Source organism: Gavia stellata, chromosome 7 (genome assembly GCF_030936135.1).
Source record: "Gavia stellata isolate bGavSte3 chromosome 7, bGavSte3.hap2, whole genome shotgun sequence".
Taxonomy (NCBI): Eukaryota; Metazoa; Chordata; class Aves; order Gaviiformes; family Gaviidae; genus Gavia; species Gavia stellata.
In genome coordinates, this window is record NC_082600.1 from 26,165,347 (window position 1) to 26,192,361 (window position 27,015).

The following is a 27,015-nucleotide window of genomic DNA, read 5'->3' on the forward strand; positions in this document are numbered from 1 at the left end:
CACTAATGCGTTACATTGTTTTGTAGGTATCATGCCATCTATTCATACAGAGAGAGTTTGTTAACTGCAGATTTTGGAGGTAGGGTTGGGTTTACCTGGAAGTTAAGGCGTAGTACAAAGAGCTGATATTTTTAGCTGACTGTGGACTAAAAAGATAAGTTTGCCAAGGCAATATTGTTTCAGGAATATACTGCAGGGCTCAAGGCTCACAGTCTGGGAGGATAATGGATTCTACAGAGGCTCAAAAGGTGTTGCTTTCTACCCATGTTGTTCACTTTGTTAGTGTTTGAATTGGAAATTAATTGGACAGTTAATAAATCTGTACCTGTAACTACAGAGATTATATTTTTTCACTCTCTCCAACTGGAAGTGGTGCTGAATCTAAGGTTCAGCTCCAAAACACCTTGACCTGTGAGCATTTGAAAGCTAGATTTTTTTTACTTCAGGCTTACAAAGAGGCTGTGTTTGTGAAAGCTGTGTGCCATATTTGATAAATAGTCTATTTCTCTGTAGAGTGATTATTTAGCTTTTTCCCCGGGTAAAAATGTTAGAGGTCGTAGGCATGAGAACAAAATGGGAGGAGTGACATCTAGTGGTTAGTAATGAAAAAGTGCGTAATTAAAATTGGTCTCAGAACAATGAAAAGTAAGGCAATTCCTAATAAATGGCTTGAGATTCACTTAGAATTTATAAAACTGAAAATTTAGAGATCATTTCTGATCAGTGCAACTTTTCCTGTGTGCTGTCAGCCTCTGGTGAGCAGCAATTTTCTTGCTTGATGACTGATGCCAAGGAGTTAGTTTGATATCTGATGCCATGGCCTGGTTACTCTCAACACGTTCTAATGTCTTGCTGTTTCTGTTTTCTATTTCATTGTTTGTTTGTTTTTAGGAATATTTTTACATGGCCATCCCTTTCCCACAACCAGAAAGACTTCAGGATCATATGGTTTTATGATTTTTTTTTTTCTTTAGGGCATTGGTGGGTTGGTTTTTGGTGGGTTGGTTTTTGGTGTGTTGTGGCTTGTTGTTGTTGTGTGGTGGGTTGGTTTTTTTTTTTGCCTTTTTTTTTTTTTTTTTTTCAGGTTCGACTTGATGATCTTACAGGTCTTTTCCAACCGTAGTGATTCTGTGATTCTGTATGCATTGGAGGGAGGTCATGTCATGAGTAGTTCAGTTGTGAGGAAAAATTATCTGAAAAGAAACTAATCTCGGCAAAGATCAATTGGTTTCTTATGTTGAGAACCTAACTTTCTCATTTATTGCTCTTGGTGTTAGAAGAGTTGACACTGTTCACTTCCACTGGGAAGGATTCTAGTCCTGGACTGGACATCCATCATCCAGCCCAGGTCTCTGCTAGCTCAGGCAACCTTGTTGGATGCATTCTGTCTAAGGGTACAGAGTGGATTACACCTGTATGATGCCTGGTGGAGGAAATGTGTGGTTTTAATAGGTTCTTTCCTGTTGTAATTTCCAAGGTCTCGTTTTCTAGGCTACTGGACCAGTGTAACTAATCTTGCTATCAAATACTTATGGATAAATTCCAGCTGTCCGGTTCCCATTGAAGCAGGAGCTAGATAAAATCTCTGTTGCTCCAGGGCAGTGCTTGGCTTCTTGTGTTATACAACACTATGATTTCAGGTTAAATTTGGAATGCCAAGAAATGAGCTAGTGTATGGTCATATTTTTTAGATCTCAGTAATGAAAAATGTTGTGCCTTCCCACTGGTCTGGCAGGCTTCAGAGAGAATGGAAACAGACATTTCCTCAGACTTGAGAAAGGAGTGGGCTCCACTGGAATTAGACCAATCTTTCTCTTATCTGGCTTCCTGGGAAGTCACAAGCATATTCAGAAATCCCCCTGCCCATCCATTATAGTATGAAGTCGGGTAAGTTGTTGGATCAAGTTTAGACTAGTGGCCACTGCAGTTGAGACAGTAATTAAAATAATATGGCAAAATCTGTGCTCCAGAGGCTCTTGGGCTGTATAGTATATAAATACATATGTAGCTATGGAAATTTCGGGGAAAAAAGGTGGCCTTTAGTACCTAGGATGAGCAGTAGCTGTGTCAATCTGTCAGGTCTCATGAGTCTTTGATTGGGCCTTGGATACATCCAGATAACTTACCCAGCTTTGTTTCCTTTCAGTTCTTCAGGGATGCAGAAATGGAGAGAGGAAGATAAAGGGATGTGTGGCACATGTGCGATGTGTGTTAGTAACATACCCATCACAGCTGCAGGGTCTGAAAGGAGAAGGAAGGAAACAGGTGAAGTCTGTTGTGCTCAGGGGAAGACAGCATGTCTTTGAATGCTAGCAAATGGCAGATTTTTCTGTTAAAACTCTGTGCTGTCATACTGTGAGAAAGGGACAGGCTTGTCATTGATAGATACCTCCTTTATAAAGCTATAAGGTTAGCTTGTTTGGATGCAAGTTTTGTGGAGAAGTCCATACTACAACAGAGACAAAGCCCAGTGCCATCATTGAGTTCCTCTGGAGCAGGGAGTGTTACAGACAGGAGCTGCAAGTAGGGAAGAACAGCAAAGGAATTTTTCCAAAACTTCAGTAGTTACAGCTACTGGGTTATGACAGAAACCATTCTGAATTTAGCTTCAATGCTCTAACAGGTAGCAGAACTTCTTCAAATGTATGCCTATTGCATTATAACTTCTGCACATATTTTTCAAGTATGGTATGTGATATGACAGCAATTACAGGTGAAGCCACACCAGCTTCTTTTCCTGCAGTGAGTCAGGCCTCTTAGGCCTATAGTGTCAATGACATTTCTCCAGCCACGGCTTCATGCATAAAAGCGTAAGAAATGCCTTATTGTGTCAAACCTATGGCCCACGTAGATTAGTATTTCTGCCTTGGACATGACAGCAGGCAATACTATATGGGCCTAGGACATGATCCTGACCATTTAATGTTATGCATTCTCCTCATTCTTTCACAGCATCCACAGTCACTGGATTAGGATTGTTAGGAGGTACACTTGTGCCCATTCCCTTACCTGTTTTGGAACTGCTGTCCATAAATGAATCCTCTTTGTAGAGCCTGCTCTTTTTGTCTAGCCTGCTGCTATTATTGATCTCCCCAGTCCCATGTGACCAGAAATTCACTACTTGCTGTGTTTGTAAAGGAAAGTTATTGCTTTTGTCTGTTTTAAACCTATCGTGCACATAGTTTGAGTGAGTGCCCATACTTCTGGTATTGCAAGGTTTGGTGAGTAACAGTCCTGCTCTCAATTTCTCCACCGCCTTCATAATTTTGCGGTTCTCAGTTATAACCCCCTTAGCCTGCATGTCTCCAAATCAAGGAGAGAAATCTCTCCTCATAATGCAGCTGCTCCATTCCCTGACGTCCTGTTGTACAATTCATGTGCTTGTATGAAACACAAGTGCTTAAATGTGGATACAAATCAGTCTCTCACTAGCTGCATTTCCCAGCTGTCTGTCACAAGGCAGAGTTGGCTGCCCAGTTAAAGCAGCCAGACGGATCACAGCGTAACTATTTATTGAGCACCTTCTATTTGACCTTTTTTAAAGCTGTAATAAGCAGATTCCAAGAATACTTGTGGGTTAAACTGCAGCAGCTTTCTGTGTTTGTGGATGAAGACTGGCCAATTCAGCCATCCCTATGGATGTCTAGCTTTTTCTTGGCCTGAAACCAGCTGTTACAAAGGACCAGATCCTCACTAGTTGCATGTGGAGTTTCTGGTCATTCGGGTTACAGTGCTGGCCAGTCACCCATTTTTAATTTTTGTCTTGATTCTTGCCTGTCTGATGGCTGAATGTGTAGAGTCGTTTTTTACTTCTTAGTAGTTAGTACCCTTGCTGTATGTGACAGGATATCCATGGTGAGAATGTGGCCAGCTGCAGGGCAGATACAGGTAGCAGCCACACTTGGAGGCACTTGCACTGATTTTGGCCAGGACACTGACGCCCTCCATCTTGAGAAGTGGATCTTCAGAGGAAATTGATGCTGCAGGCAGCATCTATCAGCTCACTGGTCTCTAAAAAAGGTGGAGGTTACCTTCAGGTTAGTTATGATAAAACTAGTTCTTGTATGTTACTGTTCTTGACTTCTGGCAGCTTATTATAGATTAAGTTGTCTTGGTTTATTGAAACTAATCCAGATATTGTTTTTAATCATAAATTGATGGGTTATTTCCTTCACAGATAACTGAGTAGCTCTTCTTGGGACCCATGTTGAGCAAAGATCCTTTTCTCAGTTTTAAGTCCTGTAACTGATTTGACTGGATAGTGAAGGGAAGGCTGAAAAGTTTAATTTTATTATATTGGTAAGAATTAAAGGCTGTAAAAGAAAAGGTAACTAAGACTAACACTTGGTCTAACTAAACATGTGTGACTATATAGTCTGGTAAGCAGAAGACTACTAACAGAAAATTTGCTATATTTTTTTTTTGTTTTAGAAAAGTAAAGATTTAAAATACGGAATGAGAGCAAGTGTTGCTTTCAGATATTAATAAAAATTACTGACTGTGTCCACCTACTCTCATCTTATTGCTGACTTTGCCATATTCATGTGGGAATAGTGTGAGCTACAACAGTTTTGTGTTGCAGTGACCCTATTTGTGTAAGGCATGGGTCATATTTTCTCTTGCAGGTTCTATATACACAGTGCTATGAAACCTGCAGCACCTTTTCTGGATACATTCTGTACTGGAGTGTCTTTCTGTCTCTTAATAAGAATAATACTCCCCAGAGTCAGTCTTTGACGTTTCTAGATGCTGCATTTTCACTGCCAAGAACATAACCTCGTTTATCCTTTGCACCAAATAGTGTCCTGGAAACTTCATAGGTCAAACTAAGCAATGACTACATACCAGAATAAACTCTCACAGACAGCTAGTGAAGAACAAACACGTACATGGTTAGTTCATCCCGATCTCTCATCTCTTGTTCTCAAAACACTTTCTAAAGACAACCTTAGGAACTAAAATTGTCACCATAAACCATGGACTCAGCGGAGATACTGTTTTTATAGTGAATGATAATCTTCCTTCCCACAAACTCTCACTGTTTCACACTAGCAATTATCTCTCTCTTTTTCCTTAATAGAAGCACACAATGTTACTCCTTCACAGGTACCAGCTGCTTTTTCTCTTGGATGCTTTACCAATGCCTACGTAAGTAAACGCAGAGTTCTTGTTCTCAATATGTACTCAGCTGTACTCAGAAAGGATTTCTGTTCTTGAAGGCTTTTTTCCAGCTATCATGTTTGGTCTAATAAAAACTACTACACTGGTCTACAAACTCATCTTAGAATAATTTGCAGCTACTGTGATGCTAATGCTGGAAGGAAAAAAAGTGACTCAGGGCAACTGCTCCCTCTGCTGTGTAATCCTCCTGCCAGAAGTTCTGCACTTCCAGTATTCATTCAGCTTTGTTTTTCTTGTGACACAGTCATGTTGTTGGGTGTTGATTCCTTGTGCATAGTAGAAATTTTGAGAAACCCTCAATCCTGGGGCTTTTGATGACAAAACACTAATGTCTTAGTCACACTGGTGAAAAAGAATCACATTTTTATATTTATAGATATTAGCATAAAATTCAAAATTTTGTAACAATAAAATAACTATAAAAAAATTCAAATTCCATGAGGTGTCACATTTATGCATCTTTTAAATACAGTCTTTCTAGGATTTTGGTTTTATGAAGTGACACCACACGAGGAAATTTTTTATTTAAATGAAAATGGAAACATCCATTGCTTTCAGCAGTTTTTCATGTACAGTAAATACACTGCTACTTGAGCACCTTCCATGTAGCAGAGATAGTGTTAATAAAGTTCCTCACTGGTATCTATGTAGCATAGACAGAGCTAATAGGCTAATAATTCCTTGGTGGTCGTGGGGGTTTTTTTGGTGGTTTTTTTTTGTTTATTTGTTTGTTTGGTTGGGTTTTTTTAGCTTTTACTGATTTTATTTTGTTATCTTCCTTCTGGGAAAACTTTTTTTTTTAATGATAGACAAGTGTGTCAATATTGGTAATGTGATTCCTGTGGTAGACAAGGCATTTCAAAGGGGAAGCAACATTTTCTGGAAGGTCATGCAGCAACTGCCTGATCTGTTGAAGCCCGTTTTCCAGGCAGATGCCCTAGGAAGAACACTGTGAACTCTCGCAAGTTCCTTGTCCTGGTATTTGTGAACTGGATTGTCCTGGGGGAGTACAGCTTCAGAATGCTTCAAAGATGGATATTTAATCTTCACTCTAGTTGAGACTTGATCCATAAACGATTGTACAGATAGAGACAGTGGCTTTAAGCAAACATTGACTGCATCTGCTTCAGCGCTTTGTTTCTGAGCATTAGTTTGCTTTTAAAGCAGATAATTTACTGCATGCTGGTTCATCTTACAGGGTGATTCTGGTGTGTGTGAACCACATATGAAATCCTTTGGAAAAAATGGAACCAAAAGCTGTGGTTCCAGGTATGCACCAGGTGCATCCAACCCCCAAGGAACCACAAAAGTCTGAAGCAAAGATTGGTTCTCCATACTGCAAAGTACTCCAGTGTGTCCTGAACAATCTTGTACCATTAAAAGGCTATCAAACTGTGGAGAACACTTGCAGATTCATAGGATCATAGAATAGTTTGGGTTGGAAGGGACTTTAAAGGTCATCTAGTCCAACCCCCTGCAATGAGCAGGGACATCTTCAACTAGATGAGGTTGCTCAGAGTCCCATCCAACCTGACCTTGAATGTTTCCAGGGATGGGACATCTACCACTTCTCTGGGCAGTGTTTCACCACCCTCATTGTAAAAAATTTCATCCTTATATCTAGTCTAAATCTACCCTCTTTTAGTTTAAAACCATTACCCCTTGTCCTATTGCAACAGGCCCTAATAAAAAGTTTGCCCCCATCTTTCTTATAAGCCCCCTTTAAGTATTGGAAGGCTCCAATAAGGTGTCCCTGGAGCCTTCTCTTCTCTAGGCTGAACAACCCCAACTCTCTCAGCCTTTCCTCACAGAAGAGGTGTTCCATCCCTCTGATCATTTTTGTGGCCCTCCTCTGGACCTGCTCCAACAGCTCCATGTCTTTCCTGTACTGAGGACTCCAGAGCTGGACGCAGTACTTGAGGTGGGGTCTCACCAGAGCAGAGTGGAGGGGCAGAATCACATCCCTCAGCTTGCTGGTCATGCTTCTTTTGATGCAGCCCAGGATACGGTTGGCTTTCTGGGCTGCGGGTGCACATTGTTGGCTTATGTCCAGCTTTTCATCCACGAGTACCCTCAAGTCCTTCTCCTTCTCAGCTGCTCTCAAACCCTTCATCCCCCAGCCTGTATTGATACCAGGGGTTGCCCCGACCCAGGTGCAGCACCCTGACCGAGGTGTAGGACCCTGCACTTGGCCTTGTTGAACCTCATGAGGTTCACATGGGCCCACTTCTTGAGCTTGTCCAGGTCCCTCTGGATGGCATCCCATCCCTCAGGTGTGTCAACCGCACCACTCAGCTTGGTGTCATCTGCAAACTTGCTGAGGGTACACTTGATCCCACTATGTCATTGATGAAGATATTAAACAGTACTGGTCCCAATACAGGCCTCTGAGGGACACGACTTGTCACTGATCTCCATCTGGGCATGGAGCCATTGAACACTACCGTCTGGATGCAGCCACCCAACCAATTCCTCATCCACCGAACAGTCTATCCAGGAAATCCATATCTCTCCAATTTAGAGAGAAGGATGATGTGGGGGACCATGTCAAAGGCCTTACAGAAGTCCAGATAGATGACAACTGTAGCTCTTCCCTTGTCCGCTGATGTAGTCACTTCATCATAGAAGGCCACTAGGTTGGTCAGGCAAGACTTGCCCTTCGTGAAACCATGCTGGCTGTCTCGAATCACCTCCCTGTCTTCCGTGTGCCTTAGCATAGCTTCTTGGAGGATCTTCCCAGGCACAGAAGTGAGAAGTGTTTCTTCATATGCACTTTCGTATTTGCCATTAGCTGCCATCCCTCATCTCTGTGTCTTTGCTGCTCCTTTCTCCATCCTTCTCCTGGCTTGAAATGCGTTAATTTCTTTAGCTGTCCTATTTCTGTTGCAATCTACTCTTGCTGAACCCCTCCTGTCTTCTAGCAGCCTCTCTTATTTAAGTATTTGTCCTTTCTGCTGCAGTCTTTTGCAGTTCTGATAAACTCCTTCAGGCTCCCTGAAGATCCAGTGAGATATAACGTGAGACTCTGAAGAAACAGTGCTTGTCATTGACCTGTGTAGTGAGAAGTCTGAAAGTTTCTCTGGTGAAAAGATAACCCTGTAGCAAAATCAGGATTTCTATGCCTCATGCAAGCAGACCAACAATTATTGTTATATTATATTATATTCAAGATGAAGGATCAGTTCTTGAAAACTGGGAGAACAATCATTTTTCATGGGCAGTATGCCCTGTTTCAGAGATTTGAAGAGATCTTCGTTTCAGAACACACCACTGACCCTACCACTGACTTTGGGTCCTGGGGTCACCTGGGGTACAGTGTGGAGGAGAGCATGTTCTCCAGTGGGCTCTGGAGTGTTTGCTCCAGAAGCTTTCCAAGATCTCTTTGATGGCAAATTCAGGCTTACCTCTTGGGCCTGCCCCCCACCGTGGTCTGGTGGGCCACACAGTTCAGAGTTTGTTTCTCACAAAAATTAGGACAGATGGGTATCTGTCAGTTCTCCAGTTACCCTACGGAGTGCTCAGACAATTGCGTTGTGTCCACAGACATTTGTGGCTGACCAGCTTGCTTTTCCCTCCGTGCAGAGTCCTCTGATGGAGAGGGGAGGACTATGATGGCCATCTACCTCTCCCTGTCAAATAGAGGGGTTCTGTGGACCACTTTTTAGTGGAGAGGAGATCCCACTTCAGGTGTGGTTCAACCTTCTTCTCCTCCTCAGCTGGCTCCCCAGTCACTTCTCAAAAGCACTGCCTGAGCTGCCGCAGGCAGGGGGCAGTGAGTTTTCTGCATAGCCATTCTGCACGGATGATGTGGCCCTCCCAAAGTTGAGGTGCCATCCATCAGGGGAGGAGACCATGCAACCAGTCTCTGACAACATTATCCAGTAGCAACTATGGTTGCACAAATTCCCCAGATTCATACTTCTTACTGAGGCTTTGGGATGTCTTTGGGCTCACTGTGTTCTTGTTGACAGCTTTCCAGTTTCTATTGCAGGCTGGGAACTCTTCATGGGTATATGAGCACAGCATACTTGTCATTGTGCTCTACTGGGCTTGTGATCATAGTGGGATCTGGAATGGAAGAGGATATTGCAGCTGCTGTTTGATCTGTTTTGAAAACATAAATGCCTGTCTTTGCAGTTAATGCCTTTAAAGTCATAGTGTATGTAACATAGCCTCACCAGAATATCTTCTTCCACCAGCCATAGCTGGTTACTTTGAAAGTTAGACCAGGCTCCTTTCACATGCATGGGATGTAGCACTACCTTATTCTTCTGCTTTTTCCTAGATATCTGTCAGTGGTCTCTGTTTATAGCAGCACAGACTTCATGATGAATTGTTTAGATGTCTCTATTCAGGCTAACTGTTCCGGAGTTGAGTCTGTTCTGGGACTGCACATTCAGTGACTATTAGGCAGTGTAGGAGACAAGTCGTCAGGCTGTTGTTTGGTCTGACCCAGTATGATTCTTGTGTCTTCCAACTCTGCTCTCTTTGTTGGGTGAATTTTGCAGAATACCTTGTAGGTCAGCATATTCTGGTTTAGCCAAAGAAGGGAAATGTTTCATTTGAAGACCCATGTCAAAGAACCTTTTTCTTTGTAGTCACCAGACATTTGGCTTTTTTACTTCCACTAACATAGAGGTAGCCTTTCCATCTGGCTTTTCCAAGCATGAAAGGTCTACCCAGAGGGTAGATCGTATCTGTGACAACAAGTAAAGATCCACTACCTGTTTTTATTCACCTCCCCCATTGCATTGCTGGAGTTTTTACATTCTATGGACTGAAAGAGAAACAAATACTGAATTGAGTCCATTGATACTAAAAAATTATCTCACAAAGGCAGGTGCTGAGGAAATGTGTACTTGAATATGTGGTTAGCAAAAAGACCAGTGATAGCAGCCCAAGGAAATACTTAGCTTGTAAGTGGCTTGAGTTTTCTGCATTTTGGCTTAGAATACTGCTGTGTTTGCTGGAAAGTGAAAATTAAGAAAAAGGAAGCGATCAGTTGGTGAAAATACTAATCCATGTCCTTGGAGAATGTTGTTTTCTTTTAGATTTACAATGGTAAAATACCATGTCAAAGTAGCTGAAGGGCTATTTCTACCCAATTTACAAACTACAGTCTGATTTAAAGGTTCCTTTATTGTTGTATCTGCCTCTTTCTGTTTCTGAATAACCTTCAAGAGTGCAGTAAGTTCAGAACTGATATAAACTTAGCTAGATGTCAACATTATATGGATATTTCATGTTCTGCTACTCTTCTAGAGGAGTACAAGGTTGTAATGGCTTAAAATGTTGAATCTGGGACACTGCTGAACGCTTACGTGCATATAAAAATACATAGAGAGGCATCAGCCAGAATACACAAACACATGGAACAATACATAGCCATTGATTAAAGTTGTGATGAAATAGTGTGTTCTAAGAAATGCTTTTTGTGTCTCTTCTCCTTAGCTTACATCATGGAGCTTACTACCTACAAAAAGCACTAGATCTCAAGGTAGGAGTCTAAAGTGCGGTGGAAATTCACAAGGTTGGAAGAGACCTCTGGAGATCATCTAGCCCAAACTCCCTGCTTAGAACAGAGTCAACTTGAGCAGGTTGTTCAGGACCATGTCTAGTCATGTTTGTGAATTCTCTCCAAGGATGTGGGACATGGTTTAATGGGCATGGTGGTGTTGGTTGATGGATGGATTTGATGATCTTACAGGTCTTTTCCAACCTTAATGATTCTGTGATCTACTTCCCCAGATCAGAACTGAGCAGGACAGAAAACATTTTGAATTTAAGGGTAAGGTAATCCTGGCCACAAGCTCAGCTCAGTTGTGAGGGCAGAACACACTGTGCAAAGTTAGGGAGGGCAGTGATTAACAGGACATTATAATATAAAAAGATCTGGGTGGCTAGTGTTGGCTTACTTAAAGGTTGTAAAGTTGCTTCATGTCTTTCTGATTCCATTGAAGTGAAAGAAATGGTAGCCAGCTGGCAGAATATCAAGCTCATGTATTTAAGTGCACAAATTGTTAAAATACATAGGGTAGAGTCTGGGGTGATGGAGTTAGGAGATCTTTGGGTATTTGTACAAACTTTGTGTCTTTATGCTGAATGTTTCATGGAAATAACGATTTTAAATACAAAATTTCTTCCTCAGCGTGCATCATATGTTAACTTAGTGTATGTCTAGGCCAGCACAGGTGGTCAGAGGGAAAGCAAGGAGCCTTAGTACAACTGCCTGACCAAAGAAGTGGTTCAATGATAGGCCATGGGAGCCCCCACAACCTGTGAAATGTAGCAGAAAGCATGTTTTCTCCTCCCTGCGAAGCTGAGCTCCTGGCAAAGAAATCGCAAGGCACCTTCTGTTGACGCTCGTCTCACTATGTGGCTAGTGAAGTAGATGACTGCCCTCACTTTGCTACAGTCCTATTTTGGCATCAAATGTATTTTTCAGATTAGACTGAGAGCATCTTCTCCCCTGCCCTCTGCAAATACAGTGCTCAATCTTTGTTAAATTGCGCGCGTCAAACCTGGCTATCAGCACTTCACCCGTCCCTGGCCCAGTTTTCTTCTGCTTGTTGTGACAGGCCCATCCATGATGTAATGGGGAGAAGGCAGGGAGAGACTGTCATGTTCAGTGCTTTCAAAGGGCCTCTCCGCTGTTTTCTACCAAGGTAAAATCAAAGGTGGGGACGCCTTCTGTCATCTAGTGGCAACTCACTACCTCTATTGCGCAATCTCAATATTAAGCTGGGCTTAGCAACACTGTTTCATCTTGTTTTGTCTTGGGTTTTTTTATGAGATCATTAGATGGATCCAGCTCATGTAGCTCCATAAAGGTAGGCAAATAGCTCAGGATTATTCAGACAAAATCTGAAATGCACTTGTCTTTTCAGTGTCCTTTTGTTGGTTTTCAAACTATATTGTTGTGAACAAGTTGATTGACAGACCTCATTGCAAATAGTGAGTTTAATGTGGAATGATCCCACAAAGTGAACCTGGAGCTCCTTGGCAAGAAATTTATGTGAAAATTACATTATTTTTGGTCGAAGAATGGAAGTAAGATTATATGCGTTACAAAACACATGTAAGGAACTCATCGTACATAGTCCTCTGAATAGGGGCCATGAGACTCCTATTAACTGACTTCCATAAGTTTTTATTCCTTTATGAACTTCATTATAAAACCCCTATATTTTTGAAATTATTTTTATTACAGTTGTGACTATTTTAATTATGGAATAATGAGTGGAATAAGAAAAAATTGTGAGATTATATGTGACAGTCTGAAGCCAGAGAGGGAACTTTTCATTGGAAAGATTAGTACTGAAGGTTTCTATCACTTGTGACCAAGAATCAGTTTGGGAAAAAGTTAGAGAGAGGGGGATGCTGAAGAAAATAAGGGCATTTGGGAAGGACTAATAATTTTCTTGTCAAAGGAGAGCTGAGAAATATGTGGCCTCAACTTTCTAGTCCTCCATATAAAAAAAAAAAAAAAAAAGATTTAGTATTTTTCCAGGAAAAATATAACCAGACGTATCCTGATTCTGTCAGCAAGATCAAACAACTTATCTTTGTGTTTTAGTTTCTTCTCTGCAAAATGAGGATAAGGATATTGGACAGTTCTTGTAAGCTTGTTTGAGAACAATATCTGTAAGTGCAAGCTAATACAGCAGTACTTTCCTTTGATGCTGAATGCTCAGCATGATGCAGGACTAAGAAGTTGCTGGCTAAATGATGGTGGGATTTAGGAGCATATGACAGTCACAAATAATTACATTTGTGATTTTACACAAATTCATGTGATTTATTCTGTTTCCTTCTGTGTTTTTTCCCATAGGGGAAATCACAGTCAGTTGCTTTTTCCAGTGCTGAGATATAAGCTACAAAGCTGATTCTGATGAAAAATTAGCCTATGATCTCTTGACAAATGATCAAAACAGGTACCAAAATTCGAAGTTGTTTCTGTGGAATGATTTTTAAATGCCTGATTTTGAACTTGTTTTTAATTGATTATTTAAATAATATGCTAAATTAAAAAAATGTTTGATTGACTTTACCTTTGTTTTACCTTTATAGTTCTTCATTGTTTTCCTAAAAAAAGATTCATATTCATTGTAAACAATGGAATTTGTAGCTTTTACTCTGATTTTTGCAGGTCTGTTGGCACCCCTTGTCTCCTTGAGCTACTGCACATAACAGTACAGCTCACATGGTACTGCCTCATAGCTCTGCTTTTTCCCAGAAGCGTCAGATCGCCTGCGTGTGTGTTGTAAAGGCTCCTCCTCTGTGAGTGTGAATGGATTCTGTGGGTATTTATGGATGTGGGTGTAGAAATAGACATCAGGAGACAGCAAGTCAAGGAGGGGAAAAGTGTGTACTGAGACGTCATGAAAGTCTCCCAAAACCTGATAAGCTCCAGAGTTTAGCAATGCTGTTGAATCCGCAAGCATGAATATATTAGCATGCAAGTCAGCCAAATCTGTTGAAGGCCACCAGCAAACACCAGGCTCAACAGTGGGATGCATGACTCACACTGCATCTGAGACAGTGGTGGCTGCTATCTGCAGACAGGAACTACAGGTATGTATATACACCAGTTGAAGCAAGGGACGGCTTGAAGTGCTTTCTGAACACCTGCCTAGAAGCCCTTGTTGTATCAGTACAATCCTCTCCTTCTGATGAAGTGGCTGGGGTTGACCTCCCAGCTGTTGCTCCAATCTGGTAATTACCAGTTAGTGTGTTGGTGTGCATACGAGTGAGCTGTGTGAAGTGGATGTATTGTGTGTAGTTATCTGCTATTAAAATTAACAGCTTGATTTTATTATTAGTAACAGCTTTATTAAGAGAAAAATGTTCTTGTAAATATGGGTTGTGATCTTTGTCTTCCTCCAACGTGATACTCTGTCAGGGAAAGGAAAATTTTCAACATATGCACTGAGTAATCCAGGCACACAGATAAATCTGTGTAAGTTCGTTCCTCAATGATTCCTGGCAGGTAATGAGGCCAGAACCAGCCTGGAGGACCAGTCAGGGAACTTCTGCTGGTACATTCAGGGTCTGTATGTCATGGATGGGGCCTGCCTGTAGTTCTGTTCATATACATTCATAAAATTAATTGTATAGGCTTATTTAGACCAGTCAGGTTATTTTAATAGGTGCCAGATTTCTTAGGTGCTAAGATGTGGGGGGTTTTTTGGATTTGGCAAGCTGGATTTTGGATAAAAATTATAATTTATTAAAAATTTACAACAAAGTATTAAAATTTTATTAAAGTACCTGAAATATGTTAGGCACAGGGTTTGCATTTTCAAAATTTAAAAAAAATTATTAAAATACAGGCACTTTACTAGTATTTGAAAATTTGATTATTGGATACACCTAAATTGTGAAGACCAGAAGCAAGAATGATGTACTGGAGGACAGAAAGTTTTGTATGAAAGGAGAAAATATATCAACAGGTGAAAATAGTGTTGGAATATATATGGGAATAAACTGGAAGACCTAGGCCTAAGTTTGCCACATTTTGGCAGTGGTAGATATCATTCTCTTCTCTCTGGCTTTTACATGTGACCGGAAACAGGAATATTAGTTTCCTTCTTTCTCAGTTCCCAGGTGAGTTTCAACTGTCACTGAGTTAATGCATATGAAGAAAATAATCTCTCTTCCCTTTCTAGCTAGCAATAGCGAAACTAATTAAGGCATAATTTTTTGTACAACAAAAGCTGAAAATATTGGGACAATGGAAATAGAAGTTTTTGTTCTGTTGTGAAGACTGGAAATATGCTTGTCATGAATAATGATGTTTTATAGAAATGAAAGACTATTATGTAAATTTGTATTTGTCAGAGCTGCAAACTCTAAGTACCAACTATACTGGCAGTCTTATGCAGACCTTTGATTATAAAAGGCTGAATGGTGTGTAGAGCACACCAGTGCACAAGAGACAAGCTGGCTGGAGGAAAAACTGAAGACTTATTAGCTGCAAAGGCAGTTCATTCAAAGAGGTGTTCAGCCTGATGGGAATATCTATATCACCCTAGGCATGCTTTTCCTGTGTGCTTCGCATAGGGCATAGTTTTAGCAGTCCCCTGAAAATTTTAAATCTGCATGAAACATGGCACAAGCTTGCAATGACAGTAGGATGGCTTTTGGGAGATCATAGAGCAGCTTTTAATATTCAAGTGCTGTAACTGTGTATCCATCAAAAAAAAAAATCTGTGGTGAAATCATTAGCCCTAAATTTTAATGGAAAAAGTAAAACCTGTTAGTTCTCCAGACCTTTACAGCAAGATTTCCATTGACTTTGAGGCAAGGATTTTGCTCAGTAATAAAACTAGTAACTGATTTGGTCTTTACAGTTATTACTTGTTTGCATTTTGCTGAAAGGTGATCTAGCAAAGGGAAACATGTCTCTACAAATCTCAGTATGATGCTTATAAAGAGCCATTTATGGGTTACCCTAAAATTTCAGGGAAAAAAAAAAAGCTATTTTGTTAGCTAAAGATTTAATTTTTCTTTTACTATTACCAGCGTAAATGCAAACACCTTACAATTAATGGAATTATTAATGATTTGCAAAGCTGTGTAAGACAGACGAAAAGCTAATTTTCTTATTAGCTGTTTCTCGCTTATTCGCTTCGCCCTCGTGTGAATTAATCTAACACTAGACACCACCAAAGCATCAAATGTGATATTAACTGGTGGAGGATGTTATTTTCCTCATATTGCTCACCCATTATAATTTTCAGTGAAAAAGCCTAATAGAATCCAGCTCTCGAGACAAAGCTCTTCACTGACAAAAAGTCAATGTTATTTGAGGATCTCTCCCCTGATTGATCAAGCCACTGTAGGAAACTGAGCAGGGATAAAACTTGCTGCAGATCTCACAGTAAGGAAATGCTTCCCTGGGTGAATAATTCCAGTGTTCATCAGCTCAAAGACATTTAATGTGTGGCAGAACTGCGAGGAGAGAGACAGTGGTGTCTAAGGAAAGCAGGTTAACCCCACAAAGGGATCTCTAAGACAATGATGGGTTGCATTACCTTCTGTGATGGCTACAGTTGATCCTTCTCCTGGCCCTTACCTTATACATTTCCTCCTTGAATAAAAATTATCAAGTGCATACATATTCAGGAGAAAGGGTTAAATGTTTGTGCTAAGTTGCTTTTATTACCTAATAAAAAATCTTCATAACCTATTTGAGACATAAAGGTCTAAAATATTGTACTCATTAGAGGTAGAAAAGCCATGTTTTTCCAACATTTATAACTGAATTTTCCAACATTTATAACTGAATTCAAGTTCTTCATCTTCCAGGCTTGCAGTTTGAGTGTGCTGTTCCAAGAAATACAAGATAAACACAATGGAGGAAGGAGAGAACTGTTGACACCAAAATCACAGATTTGCTTACTCCCCTTTGTTCTGGCCCAAGCATCCTACCTAGAGAAATAATTTCTCCTTCATCTTCCTTTACAAATCAAATTCATACATGAAGCATTCTTTGCTGATGCTCTTATCCTACCAGCTTCTCATCTGTAAGTTTGTGGTCCCCAAGACAGTGTTGTGCATGTCCTTGTGAATCAAAAGACCTTCAGCTTTGTGGGGTTTAATGTGCTTTCACTTAAAGGAGGCATTGCTGCAATTGTATCTCAGGTTTCTCCCATATTTTTCCCACATGATTGTGCTTTGAGACTGGATACAAGTCCATGACGAGCTATGGAGGGTGGGAATTTGGTGACTGATGACTTTGAATTTCTTCTGCTGTTGTGTGGGTCTGTAAAAAGAGAAAATCTCAGCAGAGCATGCTGGTCAGTAGCAAGGTGAAGTTTCGATAGGGTGATAGGGCCCTTCCAAGTCTTTTGGTACCTGTCTGTCTGAGTTAAATGACACCTAACCTTGGTCGGGCCTGGAAGGACACTTTTTGTTCAAAAAAAGAAAAAAATGTACACGGTGATAAGACCATTTCCTTTCTCACAGCGTCTCCTTTAATGTCAGGCCTGAAATATGAAGTCATTAGGGGATATTAAAACAGTGCTGACAAACTAATTAACAAAAGACATTACGCCGGATGGGCTCAATTTATCCTTTTTAATGGTTCTTATAAATGGGTGCCGCCAATTAAAATTAATAAAGATTTACCAGCGATTGCCCAGCATACACTGTTAAGGAGCTCCACTGAAGGTCGCCTTAAAGTCAGCCTTGTCAAAGCTGCAAGTTCAGCTGCCAATACCAAGCCATGCTGAGTTACTCTCAGTTATGTTTTCCCAGGCAGTTTCTCTTTCTTTGTATTTGGCTGAAATTTATACACTTCTGTCTCTGTCTCTCTAAAATCTCATCCATCTGTCTGTTGACTCTATTAAAAAATATCCCCCCCATGCACTATTAGATTTTTCACAGTTTTACGAAGGAGAATCTCAACAGTCAGTATAATGAGAACTTTGTTCTTTCCAAATCTGTCTGTTATGAAGAAAATCTTGACATACAGCTTTCTTTTTAAACCACTCTTTGTTTTCTTGCTGTCAAATTAAGGTACAACACTGTCCCTGCTTAGGGGCAGAGTACGGATGATCAAGAATGCCCTGTGTGGCTGTAGCTTTGTTCAGCCTAGATCAGACTGAATTCTGCCAGGCCATGCTCTTACGGCTGCCAGCATTAGCCACCATGTTTGTTGCTCATGTTATTTGAACAAGGAAGTTTAGGAATTCATCCTTACACTTGAACGACAATGAGAGCCCTCGTGTTGAAAGAGTTTCAGCCATCTATGTGGGAAATTAAAACACTAGCTTTTGTAGGTGATTAGGCATTAAAAATATGAATTAGGAATGGATCAGGGGAGATGTCTGCTAATACCCCAGTCACTGAAAATTGATGACAAACAGTAACTTCTTTGTAACCGGTCCACTAACAGGAGAACAGCTAGATAAACTAGCCATGCAGCCACTAGGCTGACCAGCTCATCTCTGAGGTTCTGCCCTCCATTTCCATTTTGTAAGGCAGTGGGACAGGTAAGCTGGCTGAATGCCATTCTTTTCTCCCTTACCTTCCTTGAAACAAATGCTGGCAGAAAGACTGCTGTAAGTGGCTAGATGGAGATGCAGCTGCCGCTTGTGCTGGGCTGTGTTGGCAGGTCCATGGTGATCTCTGTGTCATGGGAATGTATTGACTGTAATGGGCAGGAGACAGACTCTGTGGGAGAAGCTGGAAATGTCTGCTTAAGAATTGAATGATTTGGCGCAATCTTTTGGTGTTGCTGCTATTAAGGATTCCCCAGAAGGCAGTACTAAGGGACACCTGCTGTTGTCTTCTCATGCACATTTAGAACTAGATCCCCAGTGTGAGGTGGCAAGAACATGCTAACACTTTTGGAGAGTAGCAAACAGTTTCAGATTTATTACTCTTCGGTGCCTGGTAAATGACTGCTGTATGCTGGAAAGAGGAGACCAGAAATGGTATCCTCTGTTCTGTTCCATCATTTCTTTGTAAAAATACTGATGAAGCACAGTAAATTAACAGTTCAGAAAAGGAAAGAGACCCATGGGAGCAATGGTAAAGGCAGTGTTACATAAGCTAGAGAAACAGCTCAACTGATTTTGTGGGAAACTACCTCAGATTGCCACAACCAGGGCAAAGTGACCCTGCTGGGTCAGCTGATGAAACTGCAGGAAATTAGAAGGATTGAATCTGTGAGAACTTCAAGACAGCTGAAACTTCATGTCATTGTATAGCTGTAACTACCTCACTTCAGTTAGTTGCTTACTTTCTTTACTTTTGCCATCTCACTCCTGCACTTTTGAGTATGCTAAGCACATAGAGGAAATCTATACAGTATATTCCAGGAGTGAACATGTCCTCCTTGTGAAGTTTAAAGGACAGGATAACAGAGAAAAGATTTTTCAGATTTTCTGGAGAGGAAGAGAGGGAGGGGGTGGGAAAGAAAGGAAGGAGAAAGAGAAGGAATAAAATGTAAGGAGGAATTGGAGAGAAAACTAAACAGAAACACAGTTACTGAGTAGAGTCTTTCAAATTGCTCTTAACCCTTGTGCAAAATTTTAGTAACTCCTCTAGATGAACATTGATTAATTTTTTTTTCACTTACAAGCAGTATTCTTTAGCAGAAAGGTACTTTATTGTTTCTGATTAGAAGTATGATACATTTGGACTAGGGGACAGACTTGGGATTTTGGAAGCAAGTTCTCTGCTCTGTTGAAACAAGTCAATTGCAAGATTATATGTTTAGAAATGTGAGTCCATCCAGGGTTTTTCAGGAATGACTTGTGGGTTCACACTGTCTCAATTTCCTTATTTATTTCTATTATATTTGCTGTGTGAAAAGACGTCAGACATAGGTCTGGAACCGACAACGTACAGTGGTATGCCAGTTGATGGAATCTGTGAAGCCATGTATTCTCTGCAGAGAAAGGTTAAATCTGTTACCGAGCTTTCTGTAGAGTAAAGCTCTCATCTATGGCTAAATCCGATCATTTCAAAATACATCTTGTTACAGAGCCCTCAGAATTCCTCTTGAGCTGTCTGAATACCTAAAAGCCCCAGTAACAGCAACACCTTTGAGACCAGTTGCCCAAAGCAAATTCTCTGTTGGCTTGCCTAGTAAGTTGATATTTAAGTTGATGACAAGAAGGTATTTGCACACCACTTCAGTACTGATTTTAGTAGTATGCAGAGTCTGGACCCTTCCTACTCTACTTGGTTAAAGTCTCATTTTCTGTAGTGTTGAAAATATCCTTGAAGAAGTCTTTTGTTGAATCCAGTTCCTACCCTGTGTCCTATTACACTTAAAGTCACAGGGCTATAAATGGTTTACTGTCCCATAGTAAAATTTTGGCACAGATATTTATGGCAGAGATCTTCATCTTTGTAAATCTCCTTAAATGTCTTCTCCTGTGCCAGCCTGTTGGATGATAGGAAACCTTTGTCATCATGTGAATGGCTTTGTACTGTTTAAGGGTAGTGCTCTTTCCTTCACTTGTTAATTTTGTTAAAATAACCACAGACCTTTAGGCTTGTGTTGCCTAATAATGGTGCTTAGAACAAAGATTGTTTATCTTCAGATAGTTAATTTTTCCTCTTCATTTTGTCTCCTCTCTCTATTTCTGATGCAAATGTAAGTAAGAGATTTATGGTGTCTCTGTAAGCTGTTCCATGTTTGGTATTCAGTTTTCATGTGACTCTGGAGAAAGGAAACTGAAGAAAATAAAATGCATATTCTAATTTAACAAATATTCAGCTAATGGTAAGATATATGTATTTTGCATGTTGAGACTTCTCTTACCTGATGTGCCCATGTTGAGACTTCTCTCACCTGAACTGCCCTGTAGCGGAGGATCTGCCTATCCAAGGCTTTGCATTTTTTCTAGCTTTGTACTACTCAGTCTTCTCAAATTCCCAGTTACTGTGCAGGTTTTTTTGAGCTAGATCCCCACTAAAATAACCAGGTAAATGGGTAGGAAAAACAACAGATGAGAACCAAAAAAAAAAAAAAAAAGGGCAGAAAAAAAAAGCAGCAGAGCATTATGATTTCAAAAGGTCTAAATAGTGGGAAAGAAAATACTAAGAATGTAAGACATTTCACTTTCTCATCAAGTTTAGTTCATAAAACAGTATCATTTGGAGAGGCTATTCTGTAGCTTTCTTGGCTTCAGCGCCCACAGTGTGCAGAGCTGAGGGGACATAGTGATTAACAGTGGCAGTTCTCTCAGTAGTTCTCTGGATCTTTCCATCCTGATGGGCCATACCACCTAAACTCCTTGGCATCCTGGAATCTTCTCATACAATGAACTTACAAAAACCCTATTATTCAGGAACAGCCATATATAACCTGCAGTGACCTCTGGCTAGAACTGTGGCAGCTGTTCTGTAGCCCAAAGCAAGACCATGCAACATTTAGAAGATAAGATCTGCCAATTATTTCACAGCATCCTGCAAAGCAGCAGGATGATTTTGAAGAGATACTGTAGGTATGCACAATAAAAGCAAGATGTGTTTGGTGTTACTCTGTTTTGTCTTTTTAAAAGGGACCACATGTCCCAAATTTTGGCTTATAGCTTCCCTGGTAAATAGTACCATGCCTGATGGAGTGGGTGGGTCCTGCTTGTGAGCCGGGACATACCTTCAATATTTCTACTGTTTTACTGCCTCCTTTTTTGTATACTCCCCAGATTTTTTTTCAAATTCTGCTGCCAATTGTCCCTCTTAACAGACGATACTGGAAAGCTATTAGGTGCACCACTGAGACTTGTTTTTGTAAGTGTGGGTATGAGCTCTGATCCTCCCATTTACAGTGACTGCCAGTCAGACTTATCCAGGATGTGTTATAGGGGAATATTGGGGTGTATGTGTTGCAACCTGGTTCCAGGTTACTAAGCTTTGCGGTTTCCTCAAACAACCCTGCACTGAGGGATCACCAGCTTTTGCCTGCACTCTTGATGTACAATACATTAATCGTGCCCTCCCTAATTCCTGCTTCAAGATAAATCTCTTGTGCTCCCATTATTTGGCTAATTGCTGTGGATTATATGGCAGTCGGGTGCTCTTTGGCAGGGAAAGATTAATGGAGGACATTTCCTTTGTTTTGATTTCATTTGCTAATTGCTGTGTGGAGAGGTGGTTATGTTAATTTATCCTCTCTCCCTGTTAGATAGCAGGGTTTTGTTTAGCATGTGCTGGGAAAGGAGCAGGTTGCCAGGAATCCTAAATGTTTCTTTGTCTTGCTTTGTGGTTTGGGGGGGGCGGGGGGCAGGTCTTCAGGTAGTAGGTAGGTTTTATCATTGGGTAGATGGAGTGTTCATATGCTTATGTGCTTTTGTATGTTTCCATGCATGGGAAGTAATTATAGGTGCACAAAATGAGGAATAAAAAATTTTCTGCATTTTTGCTAGAGGCTGAATCATCTGGCTGTTGGTCTCCTTGTACCTCTGTCAGACTTGTGGTAGAAAGTCAGAACCCCACTGAAAATCCTGGGCCTTTTAACGGAGCATGTATGTCACCATTCTGGCCACTGGACAAGATGCAGGGTCAGAGCCTGTGAGCAGCTAAGCATCCTTGCTCTCCCACTGAACTTGATGGGAATTGAGTGCTGTTACTAGCTCTGTTTTGATGAGATAATTTTCAAAACAACTGTCACCCAATGTGCAGCTCTCTCAACTTTAGATAAACGTAGAAGTCTGAGAGAACTGGTCAGATAATTGAGTCATTCACACTTGTTAGCCAGAAAGGAGTCCAAGCCAGTCACTGGTGACTGAAAATTGCTGCCATCTGTTGCCTGTTCTCTGGCTTTTGCAAAGTGTCTTGGATGTCAGTCTTTCCTGCTGAGACAGATGTTCCCATTGCACATCTGCATTCAGGTATTTGTACTAATTGCCCCTTTCCATTGACAGGTTCATCCACAGGCATGAAAAAATTCACCTTCACCCCAGCAGAGATGCCTCAGAACAGAGAATTTATTAGAGTAACATCTGAAAGGCATAGTTGGGAGGAATCTGCCCAGTGCCTTTTATAATTTAATTGTTCTGTGAATAAATGAGACACTTCAGTCTCCAGAGTTATCAGCTTGACAGTTTTTACTAGAACAAAATTCTTTTGGTTCAGTGGCTACAGCTATTAATTTAGGGATCCAGACATAAAGTCTTTATTATGGAAGACTGCCAGACTTTCTACCAAGAAGGCTGTCAGCCAGTCCTCTTAGTTTGGGGAAGATGAACAATCTGGCCATCTTTAGGTCTGGTTGTTTCAAGTAACTTTAACTTGAGAACAATAAAATAAACCTTGGATAGTGATAGAAATAATTGTGTTAAGCTGTTTATGTTTCTGATAGTTTGTAGCAAAATGGAGGGGCAGGATTTATGAACTCTAATTATTATTTAAATTCCTGTGGAAGCCTTTCTGTTTCCACTTTATGAGAATATAGACAGGAGCACACTTACCTGCTCTAGACTGTTCATTATTTTTCTGTTGCCACGAGAGAATCTTCTTGTCTCTTTGGTAAACTCCTCAGAAGGAAACGTTTTGGGGCCTCTCACAATTCTGTTGCTCTGCTGTTATTGCTATTGTTTCAAGGTAGACTCCCTGCACTAAGGCACCATCTATTTACGCAGTGCCTGCATATTTCCATTATTCTTTTTGCATACTTTTTAATTTTCTTCCCACTGCTCTGAGCTTAGCTATAAGATGAACTTAACCTACAGCAGATCTTCTTGGCTGACCAGTAAAATTCCAGGCCTATAATGTCCAGGCTTCAAATTAAATAACCATGCAATGTCATATCTGATCTTGGACATCACTGGATTGTAAGCTAGGACTCTTCAGGTATTTCCTGAAGTGTAAGGTAGTCATTGCCTGAAATGTTGAAAGTGGGTTTCAGAAATCTCTTCAGAGCTACTGAGAGCTTTAGGAGTTACTGCTCATAGACTAGCAGAGAAAACTGCTTTCTTTTGCTGTATCTGTCACCACTAGAATGTTTCTGTAATTGTGGCTGAGGGTTGTGGAAACATGAAACGTTACAGGATGTTTCATGTTGGAAATTGTTTTGAGATAGGTTGTGACTAAGAGTGTTTTACAGTAGGTGTCTGAGAGAAGGCCCACTGTGAACTCAGTCATGTGGAAATTATTCCATAACACTTAATGTATTTTGCAATTCATAGTAGTTATTATCCATGTCTCTCAAAGCACTTCAGGAAAGGTTAATGTTGTGAGAAGTCTTTAACACAGGGGCTATTGTTTTGCATGGGATAAGCTCACAAAATCACAGTGTAGGATGTTGAATTGGGCAAGGTGACTGGGAAATCCTGAGAGGAAAGTTGGTTAGGAAAAGGATGAGGCTCAGATCCTCAGATGATTAAACAGCCAATAAATGCAAGAGGTACTCATTGCTCCAAGTAACGTGTCTGAGGTTCGCCTCAGGAGTCCTAGCTCTTAATTCATGTCTAAACCCTGGCTATTGCTTCCTACTGTGATACCATCAATGAAACAATTGCAAGGCTAGATAGGGGAGGCACTGTTAGTATGAGGACAATAGGGTCAGCAGATCAGGACCTCTCCAATGCTAAGTGTTAAAACAGTCAGAGGCCCATGAGGTCCCTTTTATGGCAGTAGGAACAGACAACATTGCCATCATGATGCTGAAGCCATCAAGTCTAAACATGTAGTAGCTAGTGCTGCCTTGAAAAAGCAAAGAAAAAATGTGTCATGAGGTAATATGTTACTGCCAAGCAGTGACCTAACACTTAGATACAAGTAGCCTTTATCGTGCACGTGTGTGTGCCTCTGAAGATTGAATTGAGATTATAAATTTTTTAGTGGGCATGAAGGTTGTTACTGGAAACATGGGCTTGCATACACCAGTCATTTGGAAAGCAGTTCTTGATGAAACATCATTAGCAGCAAATTCACCAGAAGAGTGGAAATGAATTTCATAGGCCATAGAACTAATAAGGATCATGCTAAGTATTGGGTCCAGTCCCTTGCAGTTTCTGATAAACTTGAAAGCTCTGTAAAGGGAAGGGGGTTAGGACATTTAGTCACATGTCTGCCACTTTGCCAGCTGTTGTTAGTGCTAGTAATAACTGATTCCTCAGGGTGACTTTCCTGATCTCCTAATCTTTTAATTAGCAGGAACTGATAACAAGGAGGTGACCTCTGTAGACAGGGCAATGGAAATTATATTGAATCCCAAACAGAGAGGGGACTCTTACAGTATTTTGGAGTTGAATACTATGATTTAACAAGTTTTCCATACTGCAACATTGTTCAGGATGTGGCATTCCCCCTCTTAAAATAGATTAAACACAGGTGGAGGATACTAGAGTAAGGAGCCTTGAAACCCACCTACTGTATTATCAATGCACTTGCTACAGGAACAGAGAATGATAACCACTGCATACCCACACTACAGAGCCATTTCATTTCTGCCCTGAGCAGGAGAAATACCACCTATAGTGATGGAGAGATGGAGTTGGCATGATCCATCAGGCTCTTGGCAGTCTGCTAACTGCATTGGATGTTTGGACTTCCTCTGCCTGCCTTCCTGATTCTGTGCTAAAATCTGCCTATTCATTTCATGTAGAGATGACTCCCAGTAGTTGTTGAGAAGTCACTGGCATCTACGCTTATGCCTTTGACCAGGTGGATGCTGATTACCTAAAAATAAAAATCTGTCTCATCCATAATGCTCTGGACTGTCTTATCTTCCAAGCCTGCTTGGAAATAACTTGTCCGATAGATACGGAAGACTCATTCTCCTCTTGCTTGGCTCCTCTGATTTTCAGACAGTTGGAAGTTCTCTACAGATTTTGCATTGTCTTGTTTTAATTGTGATCTCTCTTGAGTGTTTGTCTTCTTTCTAAATGTGCATTCACTGTGATAAGCCTATATAATAAATGGCTTGCTCTGCTGTTCCCCAGAGGTGTTAGTGTGCCTTGGACTGGGGGTTTACTTCGTTCCATGTGTGGCATGTAAGGCTGTGTGGTTTCTCTAGTGTTGCATCCCCAGCCTGCTGACAGCACAGAGGCACTGACCTCTTTCACAGGAAGTGAACTGGACACCCCCCTTCCTAAGTCAAAGAGGCCAGAGAGATTGGTACCTGCTCTCTGATGTGCAGGACGCATCCTTGCAGAGCCTTGTAAACTAGCAACCTTGTAAAGCAGGCATCAGCTGATATTCCCTCAGTAAGGAAGGTAGCCTATACCTTTCTAACCAGTAGGAAATATTGCCATTTATCTATTGGTCCATGCTACTTCATCTGTAAGAGAACATAATAGAAAGAGATGTATTTTTCATCATTCTCTTTTCCCTCATCAAAAAGAAAAAGAATAATCTGGGCAAGGAAATGCGGAAATTATCATCAGGAAGTGTTTCTACCTCTCAAGTATGTGATGGGTGTTTCAGGAAATTTTCTCCTCACTGAGGAGAGACCTAAGGGCAGATATGGGGTCATGTGAAGTCATTTTACTTCCCTAGCAGTGCTGCTATAGCTACAGCTTTGTCTTAACACGGCTGCACGTGGCTGTTGTATGGCTGCTTAGTACATACCACATCTCACCAGCTGCTGTCACGGGGTGAGCTGATTCCTGAGGCTCAGTAGTATCTGTGCCTTATAAGGCAAGAAACGGAGAACGTATGGAAGGCTCCTTTATGTTATGGTACTATGCCTTCCAAGGACAGTTGGCTGTCGAGCAGGCAGAAGGCAGACAGGGGGCTGGTGGGGCAGGATGTGAAGGATGCTGGGTTGTCTTGGAATCCTGAAATTGATCTGTGGAGCCTTTTCTTTGCTGCCATTCCTATCAGCCTGTGTTTTAAACAATTTTAAAAACTGTGTTTCCTGCTTGTTTTTAGAAGAGGAAGCTAATTCCTCATCCTCCCTCCAGTTAGGTTATACACATCCAGTGTGGTGGAAATATACACATCCAGTGAGGTGGAAATGTATGTCTGTTAGTTATTCTTTTGATTTACTTACTCATGCAGGAGAGGTGAAACCACAGGGATGAGCCATGACCACATGGGTCCAGTCACTGCAGAACCACAGAAGATACTGACGCTACCCTGAAAGCTGTTATAGTTCATATGTAACTGAGTTGATTTCTATGAGAAAAGGATGATTTGTCACATAGTTTTCAAAGCACTTGAAGATCCTTCCAGCTCTGCAAAAATATATGGAATTTTCAATGGAGAATATGATGCCCAGCTGTGCAAAGCTCTGGGTGATTCATAGGGCCTGACTGTGAGAAATGATTTAGAATATGGCAGCTCAGTCTGAGATTCCCAAGGGAGAATAAGCAAAGCAGTCCCGTAATTCCCCATAGTCTCAGAAGGAATGCCATTAAAAAAATA